Source organism: Diplotaxodon limnothrissa, linkage group LG14 (genome assembly GCF_057381915.1).
Source record: "Diplotaxodon limnothrissa isolate DT_005_m linkage group LG14, D_limnothrissa_male_GT1.1, whole genome shotgun sequence".
Lineage (NCBI taxonomy): Eukaryota > Metazoa > Chordata > Actinopteri > Cichliformes > Cichlidae > Diplotaxodon > Diplotaxodon limnothrissa.
The window spans coordinates 374,133-391,676 of record NC_140609.1 but is presented as its reverse complement, the minus strand read 5'-3'; positions in this window follow the sequence as shown (position 1 = coordinate 391,676).

The window sequence follows — 17,544 nt, the reverse complement described above, 5'->3', positions numbered from 1 at the left end:
GATAATTGAGTGATTTGTATATATCATATTTGTATACATTAGAGCTATTTCATACATTTGTAAAATCTGTAACATATTTATAATAATAATACATTTTATTTGAAAACACCTTTCAAGACACCCAAGGACACTTTACAATAGAATAGAACACATAATAGAACAATGACAAAATGAAGAACAATAAAAACAAAAGCACAAAATAGAATAAACAAACAACAGGTTCACAGTGAATATGCAGATTTAAATAGATGGTTTTGAGTGGGGATAGTGTATTGTTTAAATAGTTTAGTCTGTCACTGTTACTGTCCTGGAGCAATTGTAACCCACGTAATTTCCTGATTGTGATCTGGCTCAGAAATACAGATTTACCATGAAGTTTAGCTGACAGACCTCTGTCACTACATCTATTTTTAGATAGACGAGTGACGATTATCTGCACAAAGACAAGAGGAAAGAAAGCCAAAGGGGAGAGAAAGAGACGCTTTTCCACTTAAGCACTCAAAGCATGTGTCATTCACCCGTTCATATGAGCACTTTTTTCTATACCTGAGTGTTTTCTGTTCAGCATTCACACACATTCACACTCTCAGGGATGCAAACTGGAGACTGGAGCAGCCAGAGATTGAACCATCTACCTATTTTAAAAGATACAATTCTTTAATGCATTAATGTGTATGCATTCCCATTTAAAAAGAATGGAATTACACAAATAGTCATTGGATTGAATAATTTTCTGCTCATTGATCCAATCTAAACACAGGGACCTGGATGTCTGGCCTAAACAGAAGACTTTGGGCTTCAATCGATGGGACAGTCTTAAGCCAAGCTGCAAATGCAGCAGATCAAATTTTTTCAGAAATGAGCTAAGTCTGAAGAAAGGATTTACAGTTATCCCTCCATCATCTATCGCCCTTGGAGTTGTCTGATAAATTCACATAGGCTGTGCAGAGTGCACAAGAAGAAGATACCAAAAAGTCAGAGAAACCAAAACAAGAGTGTGACAACAACAAGGACACTGCTGGAGTTTGGCAAAAATAATGATCTACTTCATTCCCCTTAAATGTCAGCCGCTAAATAATAATTGTGAGCAGATAAGAATGGAGCTCAGCAGCCATCATTATCAATCCCCAAGGCTAAGCACGGCTTTCTGACAGGGTGAGCCACGTGGAGGCACCAGTGTCTGGCCCTTTTAGTGAGACACAACAACAACATCAGAGCCCAGTTTCCTTGACTCTGTGTCAGCATCTCTGCCTGGTCATCTGCAGGCTGCTGTCAGCTTCCTTTCAACTCCAGGTGTAATTTCAAGGGTCTAGTTCCCAAACCACCTACTTCGCTTCAGCTTCACTTCTGACATTCTCATCATTACCTCCAGCAGCAATAAAAGAGACAAAAACACTCCCTGAAGGCATTCAGAGAGCTGGCCTAAAGAAACAGTCAGTGGTGTCAAGGGGGTGGGAGGTGCAGGAGTGGGGATCACAGGGGATAAGTTTACCTTGACATTAATTCAATGAACAAAAAAAGATTTTTAAAGTGACACAGGAGAGAAGAAAAATAACTTTCTGAGATCTAATTTATCATCAGCAATGATCCTAATCCTAGTCCAAAGCCCTTAAACCAACGTCTTTAAGAAAATCAAACAGGACTTTATTTAACCTTCTTTCTATTTGTTTAGAAGAAAAACATATAGCTCTGCATGTGAGTTAGTTTTTTTTAAACATCCATAGTTTCTGATAGCATAGAGTTTGTTATAATTTTACTCCAATGCAAAACCTCTGAAGCCGTCTTATAAAGCACTATGCAAGAGTTTCTTATTTTCTTTCAGAAGTTTAGATTGCTGGCATGCTTACTCATTTTAAAGAGAAACCATTCTGTTTGCTACCATTTCTGTATTATAACTGCTGGGCTCTGTTTAGGGGCTTTGCATTATTTATTTTTCTTGCTTAGGTGCAGCCCGACACAGCAAATCCAGCATGTCCAAATTAACACTGTCAGATTTGATTTCAACACTATTAAAGTGTCTATATGGGTCCACACCAGAGAGTGTTAATTTAACTCTTTTTGGAGAGTTGGTACGTTAACTCTGATTTAGTGTTAAACACTAAATCTGTCTGGAGTTGATAATTTAACACTTACTAATGCTAACTAGGTGTTAAGAGTTTATATATTAACTCTCAAAGAGTATTTTAGTTTAATTACGTAAGAGTTATCTTCTAATTAATTCTAAAAAGCGGGAATTTTACTGTTCTGAACTTCTAGACATTTCTTTTGGAAATAAACATTTACTAAAAAGACACAATGGTTTTTGAAAAACATTTATTCTGAACTGTGCACCACAATTTCAAAACATTTTCTGAAAGATGTAACAGTATACATGTTCTCACTTTCATTAGAATTTTGTTTATCAAAAGGTCTGACATAGGTGAGCTGGTAAATGCAAATAACAGCATTCTCATCACTTATTTCTTCTGTGGCGTGTTGGGGGAACAGCTAGTTCTCTCCCATCATGCCTTGGGACATGTGCTGCTGTTTAGATGTTCTTGTTTTATTGTTTATGGTGACGTTACTTTTAACTGTTATCTTGAATGTTGTGTTTACGCTGTGGTGCAGAATCACTGACAGTTGTTGTTTTGTAGAGAGAGTGCTGTACCATGAGTGACTTCTGTTGTGCTGTTGTTGAACATTGAGGCACATTGTAGCACCAGCAAGTTTTTAGAGCTCCCCCTACTAGCTTGGGGTTGAATAACAAGTATTACCGCGGAAGCACTAGCTGGTAGTCTAGCTGTACACGTGTCTTAGTGCAGTTGAACATAATCCACAAAGTCCGCTTGTAGTCGAAAAACAAACAGGCAAACATTTATTTCCACAGTTTTGAAATACAGTGATCCATTTGAATGTTCCTGTACACTGCAAACACGGTAAGAAACTGTTTTTCTCCACAGCTAGTTAAAGCCCCCGTTGCTGCACACTGCCCGTCGCGAACGCTCCCCCCGTGCACAGTTACCGTGTGTTAAAGGAACAGTACGTAAAAATTAAATAAGGCAAGAAAAAATACAATTTAACTGTAAATCTTACGCTAAACAAATTATAAAGTAAAAACTGAAATTCCCCATTATCTTACACTTATCCTTATCCAAAATGATTCAAATTATTAATCAGAATCAGAATCAGAATCAGAATACTTTATTGATCCCTGGGGGAAATTATTTTTTGTTACAGTGCTCCATTTTAAACCAACATTAAGACAAGACAGACAATACGCTAACTAAGAATAGTACAATATATACATATATATACATACATACATACATAAGTCACTTATAAATAAATATTTGGAAAAGAAACATGTGTAGTTGTAGCAGCAAACAGTGTGTTAAGTGGATGCGTTGTACAGGGAGATGGCCACAGGCAGGAATGATTTCCTGTGTCGTTCAGTGGTGCTTTTCGGTAATCTCAGTCTCTCACTGAACGAGCTCCTGTGACTGACCAACATGTCATGGAGTGGGTGGGAGGTGTTATCCAACATTGTCTTTATCTTGGACAGCATCCGCCTCTCCGACACCACCTTGAGGGAGTCCAGCTCCATCCCCACAACATTGCTGGCCTTACGGATCAGTTTATTAAGTCTGTTGGCATCTGCGACCCTCAGCCTGCTCCCCCAGCATGCAACAGCATAGAGGATCGCACTGGCCACCACAGACTCATAGAAAATCCTCAGCATTTTCTGGCAGATGTTGAAGGACCTCAGTCGCCTCAAAAAATAGAGACGACTCTGGCCCTTCCTGTAAAGTGCTGTGGTGTTTTTAGCCCAGTCCAGTTTATTGTCAATGTGTACTCCAAGGTATTTATAGTCCTCCACAATGTCAACACTGACCCCCTGGATTGAAACAGGGGTCAAGTGTTTCCTGGTCTTCCTGAAGTCCACGATCAGTTCCTTGGTCTTTGCCACGTTGAGCTGCAGATGATTCTGCTCACACCACGTGACAAAGGAGTCGACCACAGCCCGGTACTCGGTACAAATATACACTCTGTGCAATCTGAGTAAACTAAGAGATGATTAGACCTTTATCCTATACAACAAGCTCAGTCGCTCTCTGTGAGCTTCTTTGTAAAGATTCCTCTGCATGCCACATTGGTGTCAGAAGTGGGATTCCAAGAGCATGGCCACTATTCTGAAAGAGGAAAATGAGCTAAGAAAGATTGAGGAGCTTATCACTCGCCTGGAAGCGGTGAATGGAGCATGATCGAAGAAGCGGGAAGAGCACCGGGCAGCAGCAAGCCAGCTAGGGAAAGATCTGTGGGGCTCACCAGATGGAGCCTCACACCCCCGCCCACTGGGAAGCTGTCGGAGCCGCCAAGGCATGCTGCAGTCTCCAAGAGAACGAGCAGCCAGCCAGCCTCCACTCATGGTGATGCCTGGGAGCAGCACACCCTCATTGCTGGCAGCTGAGGGGGACAAGGCCAACTGTCTCCAGGACCAAGTGCAGCCGCCGCTGCCATCAGGGGCTCCTGTCTGGGGGAGCATGAAGCTGCCACGCTATAATGGGGAGGCACCTCCAGAGACCTACCTTATCCAGGTACAGCTGGCAGCTCAGCTAAACGGACGGTCAACAGAGGAGACAGCTGTCCAAGTCGCCCTCACCTTGGCAGGCAGGGCCCTGCAGATCCTCACAGATCTTCAGCCAGAAGAGTGTTTAAGTTGGCCTGCTGTTGCCAGAGCAATGCAGAGCAGGTTTGGCCTCCGTACACATGCAGATGATGCCCGAGATAAACTTGCTAGCCACCCACGGAGACAAGAGGAGAGTCTGGGTGCCTATGCTGCCGACCTACATCTTTATGCACGTAGAAGGTACCCTGCTTTTGATGCTGCAGCACAAGAAGAGCTTGCTCTCCAGGCGTTTGTCTGGGGTCTCCAGTCAAAACAACTACAAGAGCACATCCGTCTGCATGCACAAGAAACCCTGGCGGCAGCTCTAACTGAGGCCGAAAGAGTGGAGCATGTGCTCAGCCCAGGTGCATGCAGCCCTGGCATAAGTCATCAAGTGCGCCAAACGGACTACGAAAGGAGCGACCAGGAGGAGGAGCCCCGCCAAACCACCAACACACCCCCCTGGCGATCTTGGCGAGGGAATAGACGAGCAGGAGGCCAATTCAGGGGTAACTGCCATCGGTGCGGATAACCAGGCCACATCGCACGCTACTATCCAGCACCAAGCCCACAAAGCCTGGCACCCCAGCCACAGCTGCCGTTAAACTAAGGCGGGGTGGCACAACGGAGGAACTGCCCCCTGCCACCACTCTGTCCTCCAAATCACACTTGCGGGTTGGCCGGCTCGGCCAGACACGGGGACTGTATCTGGACTGTGACCTTGCCGGCACCACCTGTAGAGCCCTGATAGACACTGGATCCACGCTTTCCTTGGTACAGGCTGGAGTCCTCCCTGGTACCGATGGCCCAAGACCACAGGGTTGGCAGCCTACTCAGCTCCACATCACCACAGTCACGGGGGAGCGTGCCAAAGTTAAGGGGGAAAGATCCCTCCCGGTGACTGTTGGTAACTGCACTCTGGACCACCAGTTCTGGCTAGCCAGCATCCAGGACCAATGCATCATTGGTCTGGACCTGCTAGCCAAATGGGAGGTCACAGTGGACGTGTCCCGAGCAATCCTTTACCTGGGCACGGAGGCTGTGAAGCTCCACACCACAAAGGAAGTCCCGCTGCCTGCCTTCACTTTTTCAGCCAGCGTCAGAAAGCCTGAGGACCTGTCGCCGCTGGTGGGGGAAGGGGCCTCCCCTTCACCAGCAGTACCGCAACTGTCTACAGAGACCAAGCAAGCTGTCAAGGACCTATACCAGAGGAGCTGCGAGGGTCTCCGAGCTGATCAGCGACGGCAGCTGCGAGAGATACTTGACTTGTTTGCTGACATCTTTGCGGCCAAGGATGAGGACTGCATGCAAACCAGCCTGGTACAACTCGACATTGACACTGGGGTTGCACGGCCCATCCGCCTCCGCCCTCGTTGCCTTCCCCTTGCCAAGCGTGCCGCAGCAGAGCAAAAGATCAGGGAAATGGCAGAGGCTGGCATCATCGAACCCACAAACAGCCCCTGGGCAGCCCCGGCTGTACTGGTTCGGAAAAAGGATGGTACCTGGCGGTTTTGTGTCGACTATCGTCTACTCAACAGCATCACACGCAAGGACTCCTACCCATTGCCCCAGATAGACGATGCCCTCGACGCCATTGCTGGGTCCTGCTGGTTCAGTTCCCTCGATTTGCGCAGTGGCTACTGGCAGGTGGAGCTGACGCCAGAGGCCCGCCCAAAGACTGCTTTCTCCATTGGCCAGGGACTGTGGCAGTTTAAGGTGATGCCCTTCGGCCTCTGCAATGCCCCAGCCACATTCGAGTGCCTAATGGAGAGGGTTCTGGCTGACATTCCCCGTGACCGCTGTGTGGTCTACCTGGATGACCTCCTTGTCCATGCGACAGACTTCGAGAAAGCCTTGGCTAACCTGACTGCTGTTTTCCATACTATCCGCCAGGCTGGCCTTCGCCTCCACCCCAAAAAGTGCCACCTCTTCCGAAAGGAGACGACCTTCTTGGGTCACGTTGTGAGTGGAGCAGGGGTTTCCACTGACCCTGCGAAGGTGGCCGCTGTGAAAGACTGGCCCATTCCGAGCAACACTGCTGAGTTGCGGAGCTTCCTTGGCCTGGCATCATACTACTGGCGTTTCGTCAAGGACTTTGTTACCATTGCAAGCCCCCTCCACTGGCTCACACAGAAGGGCCGGGAGTTCCACTGGACTGAGGACAGTGCCGTGGCATTTGATTGGCTCCGATCTGCACTGGTTCAGGCACCGGTGCTAGCCTACCCAGACCTCCAGCTCCCTTTTGTCGTGGACACCGATGCCAGCAACACAGGGGTGGGGGCTGTACTGTCGCAGGAAGGCCCTGAGGGGGAGCGGGTCATCTCCTACTACAGCCATTCCCTCAGCAGACCGGAGAGGAACTATTGTGTCACCCGTCGAGAGCTGCTGGCCATCATCCTGGGTCTCCGCCATTTCAGACCCTACCTCTATGGGAAGAAGTTCCTCCTCCGCACAGAACATGCGTCCCTCACTTGGCTGTTCAGCTTTAAAGAACCGGAGGGACAGCTAGCCCGTTGCAAGATTACCACTTTAAGGTTCATCACCGGGCGGGACGTCTCCACACCAATGCAGATGCTCTCTCCCGACGCCCTTGTGAGGAAAAACAGTGCAGGTACTGCCAACGCTTGGAGGACTGGGAGGGCATGACTTCAGTGATCACGTCACCACAGGGTGGCCCTGAGAATGACTCTGTTCCGGGTGGGCATTGTAGCAGTCTTCAGGCCCAGTCCACCGCAGGGGATACTGAGAGTCTGGAGGCCATGGATCCCCAACAGCTGCAACACGACCAGAACCAAGACCCTGCCCTTTCCCAGGTTCAGTGTTGGATTGGAGCCGGTCAGAGACCATCATGGCCAGAGGTATCTGCACTGGACCTCGAGACCAAGGCTCTCTACTCCCAATGGGCCAACCTCACAAACCAAAACGGCCTCCTCTATCGCCGCTGGCAGGCTCCCAGGGGTCACCGTGAGGTCTTCCAGCTCATGGTACCTCAACAGTTGCAGTCCAGGGTGCTCTAGCTGGTCCATGGTGCGGCGGGGGCAGGACACTTTGGAGTTACCAAGACTCTGCGGCGACTTCGGTCTCGGTTCTACTGGCCCGGGTGTCGCCAGGACGTAGAGCTCCATGTCCATCGGTGAGATGCCTGCACGGCTCAGAAAGGGCCTTCCTAACTCTCTCATGCCCCCTTGCAGCAGTATCAGGTGGGGGCTCCCATGGAGCGGGTTGGTGTGGACATCCTGGGACCCTTCCCCACCACTGACTAGGGGAACCGCTACGTCCTGGTTGCCATGGACTACTTCACTAAGTGGCCCGAGGCCTATGCAGTCCCTGAGCAGAGAGCTGTCACCACTGCTGAGCGTCTGGTCAACGAGATGTTCTGCCGGTTCGGGGTACCTGAGGAACTGCACAGCGACCAGGGCCGGAATTTTGAGGCTGCGGTTTTCAAGGAGGTCTGTCAGTGGCTGGGTATCACGAAGACCCGGACGACGCCACTGCACCCCCAAAGCGATGGGTTGGTGGAACGCTTCAACCATACCCTGGCCACCCACCTTGCTATCCTGACCTCCCGCCAGCAGCGTGACTGGGATCAACACCTTACCCTGGTCCTAATGGCCTACCGTTCTGCAGTCCAGGAATCTACTAAGTGCACTCCAGCGGCCTTGATGTTCGGTCATGAGCTTCGTACCCCAGTGGACTTGGTGTTTGGATCCCCCCCCCCCCCGAGCAGGAAGTGCGCGGGGACCCCGGGTTGGACTACCTCCACAACCTCCTTGCCCGGCTCCAAGAGGTGCATCAGTTGACCAGGCAGGCTCTCCGAGATGCAGGCTCCCGGCAGAAGCAAGCTTATGATACCCGCTGCAAGGAATGTCTTAAAGACATAAAGACCTGGATGGCCGCTAACTTTCTGCTTCTTAATTCAGATAAAACTGAGGTTATTGTACTCGGCCCTGAAAATCTTAGAAATATGGTATCTAACCAGATTCTTATTCTGGATGGCATTACCTTGGCCTCCAGTAACACTGTGAGGAACCTTGGAGTCGTTTTTGACCAGGACATGTCCTTCAACGCTCATATTAAACAAATATGTAAGACTGCGTTCTTCCATTTGCGCAACATCTCTAAAATTAGAAATATCCTGTCTCAGAGTGACGCTGAAAAACTAGTTCATGCATTTATTACTTCCAGGCTGGACTACTGTAATTCAGTATTATCAGGATGTCCAAAAAACTCGCTGAAAAGCCTTCAGCTAATCCAAAACGCTGCAGCAAGAGTCCTGACAGGGACTAGAAAGAGAGAGCATATTTCTCCTGTTTTGGCTTCCCTTCATTGGCTTCCTGTTAAGTCCAGAATTGAATTCAAAATCCTGCTCCTCACATACAAGGTCTTAAATAATCAGGCCCCATCTTATCTTAATGACCTTGTAGTACCATATCACCCTATTAGAGCACTTCGCTCTCGCTCTGCAGGCCTACTTGTTGTTCCTAGAGTATTTAAAAGTAGAATGGGAGGGAGAGCCTTCAGTTTTCAGGCCCCTCTTCTGTGGAACCAGCTTCCAGTTTGGATTCAGGAGACAGACACTATCTCTACTTTTAAGATCAGGCTTCAAACTTTCCTTTTTGCTAAAGCATATAGTTAGGGCTGGACCAGGTGACCCTGAATCCTCCCTTAGTTATGCTGCAATAGATGTAGGCTGCTGGGGGATTCCCATGATGCATTGAGTTTTTCCTTTCCAGTCACCTTTCTCACTCACTATGTGTTAACAGACCTCTCTGCATTGAATCATATCTGTTATTAACCTCTGTCTCTCTTCCACAGCATGTCTTTATCCTGTCTTCCTTCTCTCACCCCAACCAATCACAGCAGATGGCCGCCCCTCCCTGAGCCTGGTTCTGCTGGAGGTTTCTTCCTGTTAAAAGGGAGTTTTTCCTTCCCACTGTTGCCAAAGTGCTTGCTCATAGGGGGTCATATGATTGTTGGGTTTTTCTCTGTATCTATGAAGCGCCTTGAGGCGACTTTTGTTGTGATTTGGCGCTATATAAATAAAATTGAATTGAATTGAATTGCAAGGGGGAAGGACTCTCGCTCGGTCAGCATGTGTGGGTCTACAGCCCGGAGAGGAAGAAAGGGCTTTCTCCCAAACTGATGAGCCAGTGGGTTGGACCCTGCACTGTTCTTGAGAGGCTGTCCGACGTGGTCTACAGGGTGCGGCTGGTCAAACGGAGCAGGGTGATCGTACTCCATCGTGATCGCCTGGCACCCTATCAGCCCTTGAGTCCATTCAGGGAGGAGTCAGGGTCCCAGATTCAACTGCAGGCCCCCAACCTGGCCTCAGAGGCAGCTGGGGGACCCACAGAACGCCCTCAACGAAGCCGTCGCCTTCCCCAACAACTCAGAGACTTTGCTATGGACATGCTAGTTGCTGGGGACAGCTAACCACTCAGGTGGGGGCTGTGTGGCGTGTTGGGGGAACAGCTAGTTGTCTCCCATCATGCCTTGGGACATGTGCTGCTGTTTAGATGTTCTTCCTGCGCGTCCAATCTCATTGTTAAGTTTGCAGATGACACTACAGTGCTCGGACTTATATCCAACAATGATGAGACAAACTATAGGACAGAGGTACAACAATTAGAGTCATGGTGCCACGACAATAACTTGGTCTTAAACACCAAAAAGACCAAGGAGATCATTGTAGATTTCCAGAAGAGGGGTCATAACAACCATCTGCCTCTCTTCATTGGCAGTGAGGCGGTGGAGAGGGTGAGCAGTTTTAAATTCTTGGGGGTAACTGTGACCGAGGACCTGTCCTGGGGCAACCATATCACCTCAGTTGCACGGAAGGCCCAACAGCGCCTCTACTACCTGAGGAGACTGCGGAGCGCACACATTCCCAGATCTCTGATGTTGAACTTCTACAACTGTGCCATCAGCAGCGTTCTGACGTATGGATTTCTAGTGTGGTTCCCCAGCTGCACCAAGGCCGATCAGCAAGCACTCCAGCGTGTGGTGAAAGAAGCTGGCAGAATTATTGGAACAAGTCTGCCAGAGATCAGTAATATCTTCCCCACTCGCTGTCTGAGGAGGGTGCACAGTATCCTGCGGGACCAACATCACCCTGCGCGCCACCTTTTCCATCTGCTGCCCTCAGGGAGAAGGTACAGGTCTATACAGGCCAGAACATCCAGACTGGCCAACAGCCTGTATCCACAGGCTGTGAGGCTCCTGAACTCTCTGCCCCCCTCTCACGGACAATAACCATATCCAACTTCTTAATAGCAATGAACTGGTCTGCATTGGTGCATCATATCTTTGTTCTCTTCCCCCTCCTGCCCCCCCCCCCCCCCTTTCTTAAATAGATAACTATCATATCTGATATCATATCTCACAGTACAATAATATTGAATGGGTTGCATTGTTGTATTTTGTCATGTTTCTCAGGTCTTTGTCTGAATTTCTACGAACATTATTGCTAAGGATTGTCTTATTGCATTGGAGTCACACTGGGTTAAATATGTACACTTGGGTTTTAAGGGGTATTTATTATTTTCTTCTTTTTTTTGGGTTGTATGGAAGCCCCAAACGCAATTTCATTGTTCTTGACAATGACAATAAATAAATACTACTACTACTACTTGTTTTATTGTTTGTGGTTACGTTACTTTTAACTGTTATCTTGAATGTTGTGTTTACGCTGTGGTGAGTCACTGACAGTTGTTGTTTTGTAGAGAGAGTGCTGTACCATGAGTGACTTCTGTTGTGCTGTTGTTGAACCTTGAGGCACATTGTAGCACCAGCAAGTTTTTTAATAAAGAGCTCCCCCTACCAGCTTGGGGTTGAATAACAAGCTCAGTCTCTCTCTGTGAGCTTCTTTGTAAAGATTCCTCTGCATGCCACACTTCAATACAATATGCATGTCCTTAATTCATCACTTTGTGGAACTTCAATGCACTTCTGCTCTCCCCCATACAGGGAGTGCAGAATTATTAGGCAAGTTGTATTTTTGAGGAATAATGTTATTATTGAACAACAACCATGTTCTCAATGAACCCAAAAAACTCATTAATATCAAAGCTGAATGTTTTTGGAAGTAGTTTTTAGTTTGTTTTTAGTTTTAGCTATTTTAGGGGGATATCTGTGTGTGCAGGTGACTATTACTGTGCATAATTATTAGGCAACTTAACAAAAAACAAATATATACCCATTTCAATTATTTATTTTTACCAGTGAAACCAATATAACATCTCCACATTCACAAATATACATTTCTGACATTCAAAAACAAAACAAAAACAAATCAGCGACCAATATAGCCACCTTTCTTTGCAAGGACACTCAAAAGCCTGCCATCCATGGATGAAAGTGTGCCAGCTTGCTTTGTGCCTGAATTTCTGGCCTCTCTACACTGGCTTCCAATTCCAATAGGATCCATTGTAAAATCCTTACAATGGCACCTGTATATTTGTCCGATTTGCCGAAGCCCCATGTCCCCCCGTTCACTCTGGTCAGCTGAGCAGCTGTTCTGAAATCACGGCTGAAACTTAGAGGAGACTGAGCTTTCTTTATTGTTGCTCTGAAGCTTTGGAATGATCTTCCTCTTCACATTAGGCCGTCTACATTTTTTTTTTCAATTCAATTTTATTTATATAGCGCCAGATCACAACAAAAGTTGCCTCAAGGCGCTTCATAGATACAGAGAAAAACCCAACAATCATATGACCCCCTATGAGCAAGCACTTTGGCGACAGTGGGAAGGAAAAACTCCCTTTTAACAGGAAGAAACCTCCGGCAGAACCAGGCTCAGGGAGGGGCGGGGCCATCTGCTGTGATTGGTTGGGGTGAGAGAAGGAAGACAGGATAAAGACATGCTGTGGAAGAGAGACAGAGGTTAATAACAGATATGATTCAATGCAGAGAGGTCTGTTAACACATAGTGAGTGAGAAAGGTGACTGGAAAGGAAAAACTCAATGCATCATGGGAATCCCCCGGCAGCCTACGTCTATTGCAGCATAACTAAGGGAGGATTCAGGGTCACCTGGTCCAGCCCTAACTATATGCTTTAGCAAAAAGGAAAGTTTGAAGCCTAATCTTGAAAGTAGAGATAGTGTCTGTCTCCTGAATCCAAACTGGAAGCTGGTTCCACAGAAGAGGGGCCTGAAAACGGAAGGCTCTCCCTCCCATTCTACTTTTAAATACTCTAGGAACAACAAGTAGGCCTGCAGAGCGAGAGCGAAGTGCTCTAATAGGGTGATATGGTACTACATGGTCATTAAGATAAGATGGGGCCTGATTATTTAAGACCTTGTATGTGAGGAGCAGGATTTTGAATTCAATTCTGGACTTAACAGGAAGCCAAAACAGGAGAAATCTGCTCTCTCTTTCTAGTCCCTGTCAGGACTCTTGCTGCAGCATTTTGGATTAACTGAAGATTTTTCAGTGAGTTTTTTGGACATCCTGATAATAATGAATTACAGTCGTCCAGCCTGGAAGTAATAAATGCATGAACTAGTTTTTCAGCGTCACTCTGAGACAGGATATTTCTAATTTTAGAGATGTTGCACAAATGGAAGAAAGCATATTTGTTTAATATGAGCGTTGTAGGACATGTCCTGGTCAAAAATGACAGTTTAGGAAAACTTTAAGGCTACATAGTCTTTCTCTTTTTGCACCACTTACTAGAAACCATATGTTCCCTCCCTCCTTGCCAGGTGGAGGCTTTCATTTCTGGTGTGTTTTTTAAAAAAAGAAAAAGGTATTCTGCACTTTTAAAAGGGGCACACCAAAGTGCTTCAGAGTAAGGAATAATGGTAAATGATTACACATAATAATAAGTAACACAAGTCGCAACAATAGTCGTCCCAAGCTGCTTTATATCGTAAGGTAGACTCTTCAGTAATACATACAGAGAATAACCCAACAATCATTTTTGTTTAAAACTCTCTTTTAACAGGAAGAAACCTCCAGCAGAACCAGGCTCTAGAGGGGCGGCCCCTTCATGTTCATAATGGATTACAGAAGTTGTGCATGTTAAACTGCAAAAGATGAGATGCTCCCTCAAAGGACCAACGTCCGGCTTCTACACCATTTCTGACATTTATTGAGAAATGGAAAGATGAACAATAGCTGCCTCTGCACAATTGGCTGCATGTGCATGTCTATAAATGTCAATTTTTTTGTCAACCTGCCTTGGTCAAATCCCCGCCCCTTCTTCAGTTTTAATCTGGCAGATGGGAGGGTGGGGTTTCAGTTTATATGTAGTATGCTCTTTTGCTTGTATGTTTGATTTGTTGTTGTGATTGTATAAAAATCAATAAAGAGACCTTGATTGCCACTGGCAGCCATGCATGCCTGAGCCATCTCTCTGCCTCTGCCGTGTTTTACAGATGATGTTGTATGCTTTGGATCATGAGCTGTTCCACACGTTCTCCATACTTTTTTCCAAAACTGTGTTGGCCTTTTTAGATGTTTTCCAAGTCTAGTCTAACCTTTCCATTCTTGAGGTTCATGAGTGGCTTGCATCTTGCAGTGAAACCTTTGTATTTACTTTCATACGTCGACCTCCTGCAGAGTGTTGCTCGATGTTTGGCTGTTGTGAAAGGGTTTTTTATATCCATGGACATTCTTAACAGTACCGTCAGGGACAGCTCTCCCCTTTGACCACATGTTGTCTGTTCACGGCTAACTGTTTTTCATGCATGCGCCACCAAGGAATAGCCCGCACCTGCTAATAAAATAGGCCTTAAGTCAATTGTCCTATTATTATTATTTTGGTCCATTTAAAAAGAGTGGCACATGTTAAGGAGCTGGAACTCCTAAACCTTTTAGCCAATTAAATTTGGATACCCTCAAATAAAAGCTGGAAGTCGACTTGTGTCAGTGTCCAAATATATATGGACCTAACAGTACCTTGGCTTCATTTGAAGCTGGTGATTTCTAAGGACTCAGGCCTGCTGGACATCATTGAAAACCTTGCCGTTAGTCCAAAGATTTATCACATGGTAGACTGATAAGGCACAAATTTCCCTTCCTATTAGTACATATCCTTCCCCTCTACCGTTACCTATCTTCTTCCTTGCACATCCATGTACTCTCCCTCTGATGCCTTCCATTATTGTTGACAACACTTTCCTCATATTAGATTAAATGTGAGCATGTCTACAACAAAGTCACTACCTTTCTGTACAGCTGGTGTTTGAGTTTAGCCAGTTCACAGATGTAGTTAACTGAAAGACAAGTTAGTGTGTGTGTGTGTGTGTGTGTGTGTGTGTGTGTGTGTGTGTGTGTGTGTGCTCCTGGGGTTGGATGATTTACTGGACAGCAGGCTCTTAATTGAATAAGCAGGTGAGCGCAGTAGTCCAGTCCTGTTTCTTTCAGTTAAGAAGGTAAAGCCTTACCTCCTGGCTAACATCTTTGAACGTGTCATTCACCTTTTCCTTACTTGTAGATTGGACTACTGCAATTCATTGTATTTTGGTCTCGACCAGGCCTTCATCCATTGTCTTCAGATGGTCCAAAATGCAGCTGCTCGCCTGCTAACTGGTACCAAACGGAGAGAGCTTATAACCCCAGTTTTAGCTTCTCTACACTGGCTTCCTGTCTCCTACAGGATCCAATTTAAAGTTTTACTTTCTGTTTTTAAGTCGCATAATGCCCGAGCCCCTTCTTACCTGTCTGGGCTCCTTTTTGTTTATGCTCCAGGAAAAACTACGAGGTCTAGCTCAAAACTAATGCTGTCCATCCCACGGACTAGTCTCACATCTCGTGGCGATAGAGCCGTGTCTGTGGCAGGTCCCAGACTCTGGAATGGTCTCCCCCTAAATATTAGATCGTCTTAGTTATTGTTTTAATTCTTTGATTGTCCTATCATTGTTTCATATTGTTATTATTGTTCTACACTTTTTCCTTTTAATGGCATTTTTATATTGTTAAACACTTTGTGCAGCATCGTCTGTGTGGAAATGTGCTATATAAATAAATTTGACCTTGACCTTTGACCTTAAACTCCAGCTGACAGCCACCTCGCCCCTCTCCTTGACTCCGCTACTGTCAGGGTCCTGGGTCTGAGCGACCCAGGATCCCTGAGCAGTTATGAATTATATTATTAGTATTATTATATGCATTTTGGTGTTGCTCCCCCTTCTCTGTGCTTGTGTATATATGTGTGTGTGTGTGTGTGGCTGAGCACCTGTTTATAGGCGGCGTCAGGCCTGGAGGGTGTGGTCCTGCAAGGGGACTGGCCACACCCGAAGCCACACACCTGCTGCTGATCAGGCCTTGTCGGGGGAGCTACTTAAGAGAGTCTTGGAGCTCCCACCGACGCGGGATCATTGCTTGAGACTCCACGTTAGTCACCCTGTCTAAGTTTAGTCAGAAAGTGTATGCCTGCCATTTCTGAGTGTCCTGACAGCTGCGCTATTGTTTCCCGCAGGAAGAGCGTGGAAGGCACGGAGAGCAGCGAGCACCGGGGGGTGCTGACACGGGAGCAGAGAGCACACGGACTATTCACGGGAGACACGACACGGGAGTCTGGGAGAACACGGGGATTTATTGTTACGTTGTTTTCACTCTGTAAATAAACACTGTTTGTACATAGAGCACCGCGCCTGGGTCCTCCTTCCCCACTCCTTCCACGGTGTGCCATGCCATACCGTGACAGCTACCAACAACAAAGTGCCAGTTGGTTCTCTGTAGTTGAGCTTTTGTGTGGAAAACCTGAGCTGCAGTGTTTTTGGAAGGTGTGAGCTGTCAGTAACTGAAACATCTTGTGCGAAGAGCACCTTCTGAAAATAGTTGTATAACCATTGCTTGTAATTTAGTTTTCATTGTATATACTGAGCACTGCAGCAGATTCAGTAGGAGTGAGAAGGCCTTTTTTGTTGAACCCTTTCCCCCATGTTTTTATAGGAGAGTAGGTTAGAAATGGTCTTGTTTGCTTTTGTTTTAATAGGGAAGCTTTTTGTTGTCTGTTGTGTTGTTGGTGGGTTTTGTTTGTTTTTTTTCACGGCTCACGTCTGAAGTAAATAATTTGCTGCTAGCTCCTTCAATTACCTTATTGCTGGCATTTCTTAGGAGTGGTTGGAGTGGGAAGTTGCAGCTTCATGTTCAGTCCCTGTTACCCCTGTGCCGGGTCGTAACAGAAAGAGCAAGAATGTAGTCCAGTGTCTGCAGATGTATCTTTGGTGTATAAAAAGTGTGAGCTGACAGCCTGATTATAGTTGTGCACGTCTGGGCACAACTATAATCAGGTGTTGTGTTACTCCTGTGCGTTACAGGTCAAAGTTACACTAACTGAGGAGTACTTTTGCTGTCATGTTGACAATGACAGGCTGCCTCCCAGTGGCCCCTAGAAATACTGCTTTACAAGGAGAGAATGCTGCAGGAAACTTGGAGCAGCCACAGATGTGCACATGCTGCAGAGTAAGAACTAGTTCCTGATGCAGTTTTTGGTTTTTCTGTGATATTTACTCATAAAAAATGGCTGTGATCATAAGAGACAATTTAAGGACTGCTTAGTGTTATACAAAGTGGTTTTCACCACAGTGTTGTGGTGTAGGCATTCAGTTAGCAAGTGAAAGGTTGCTGCTTGAGTGTAGCCAAACAGACTGTGACAGAAATAGCATGTAGTGTCTAAAAATCCAAGTCAAGCCTGCTGAACTCTCTGTAGTCACCGCCTGCAGCAAGGCAGCTGTTAATTATTACAATCATAATCCTTTAATATTGCAAAAGGTAATGAACAAGACATTACTGACAAAGTAGTCCTGCTTTGAATTACTTTCAACTTTTGATTTACTAATGTACAATTTTTTTCTTTCAAAATTTTGCAAAAGTGTGAATGACTGCTGAAAACACGTATCAGCAAATGTTTTAGACGTAACACATTTAAACCCATCTGGAAAGACAAATT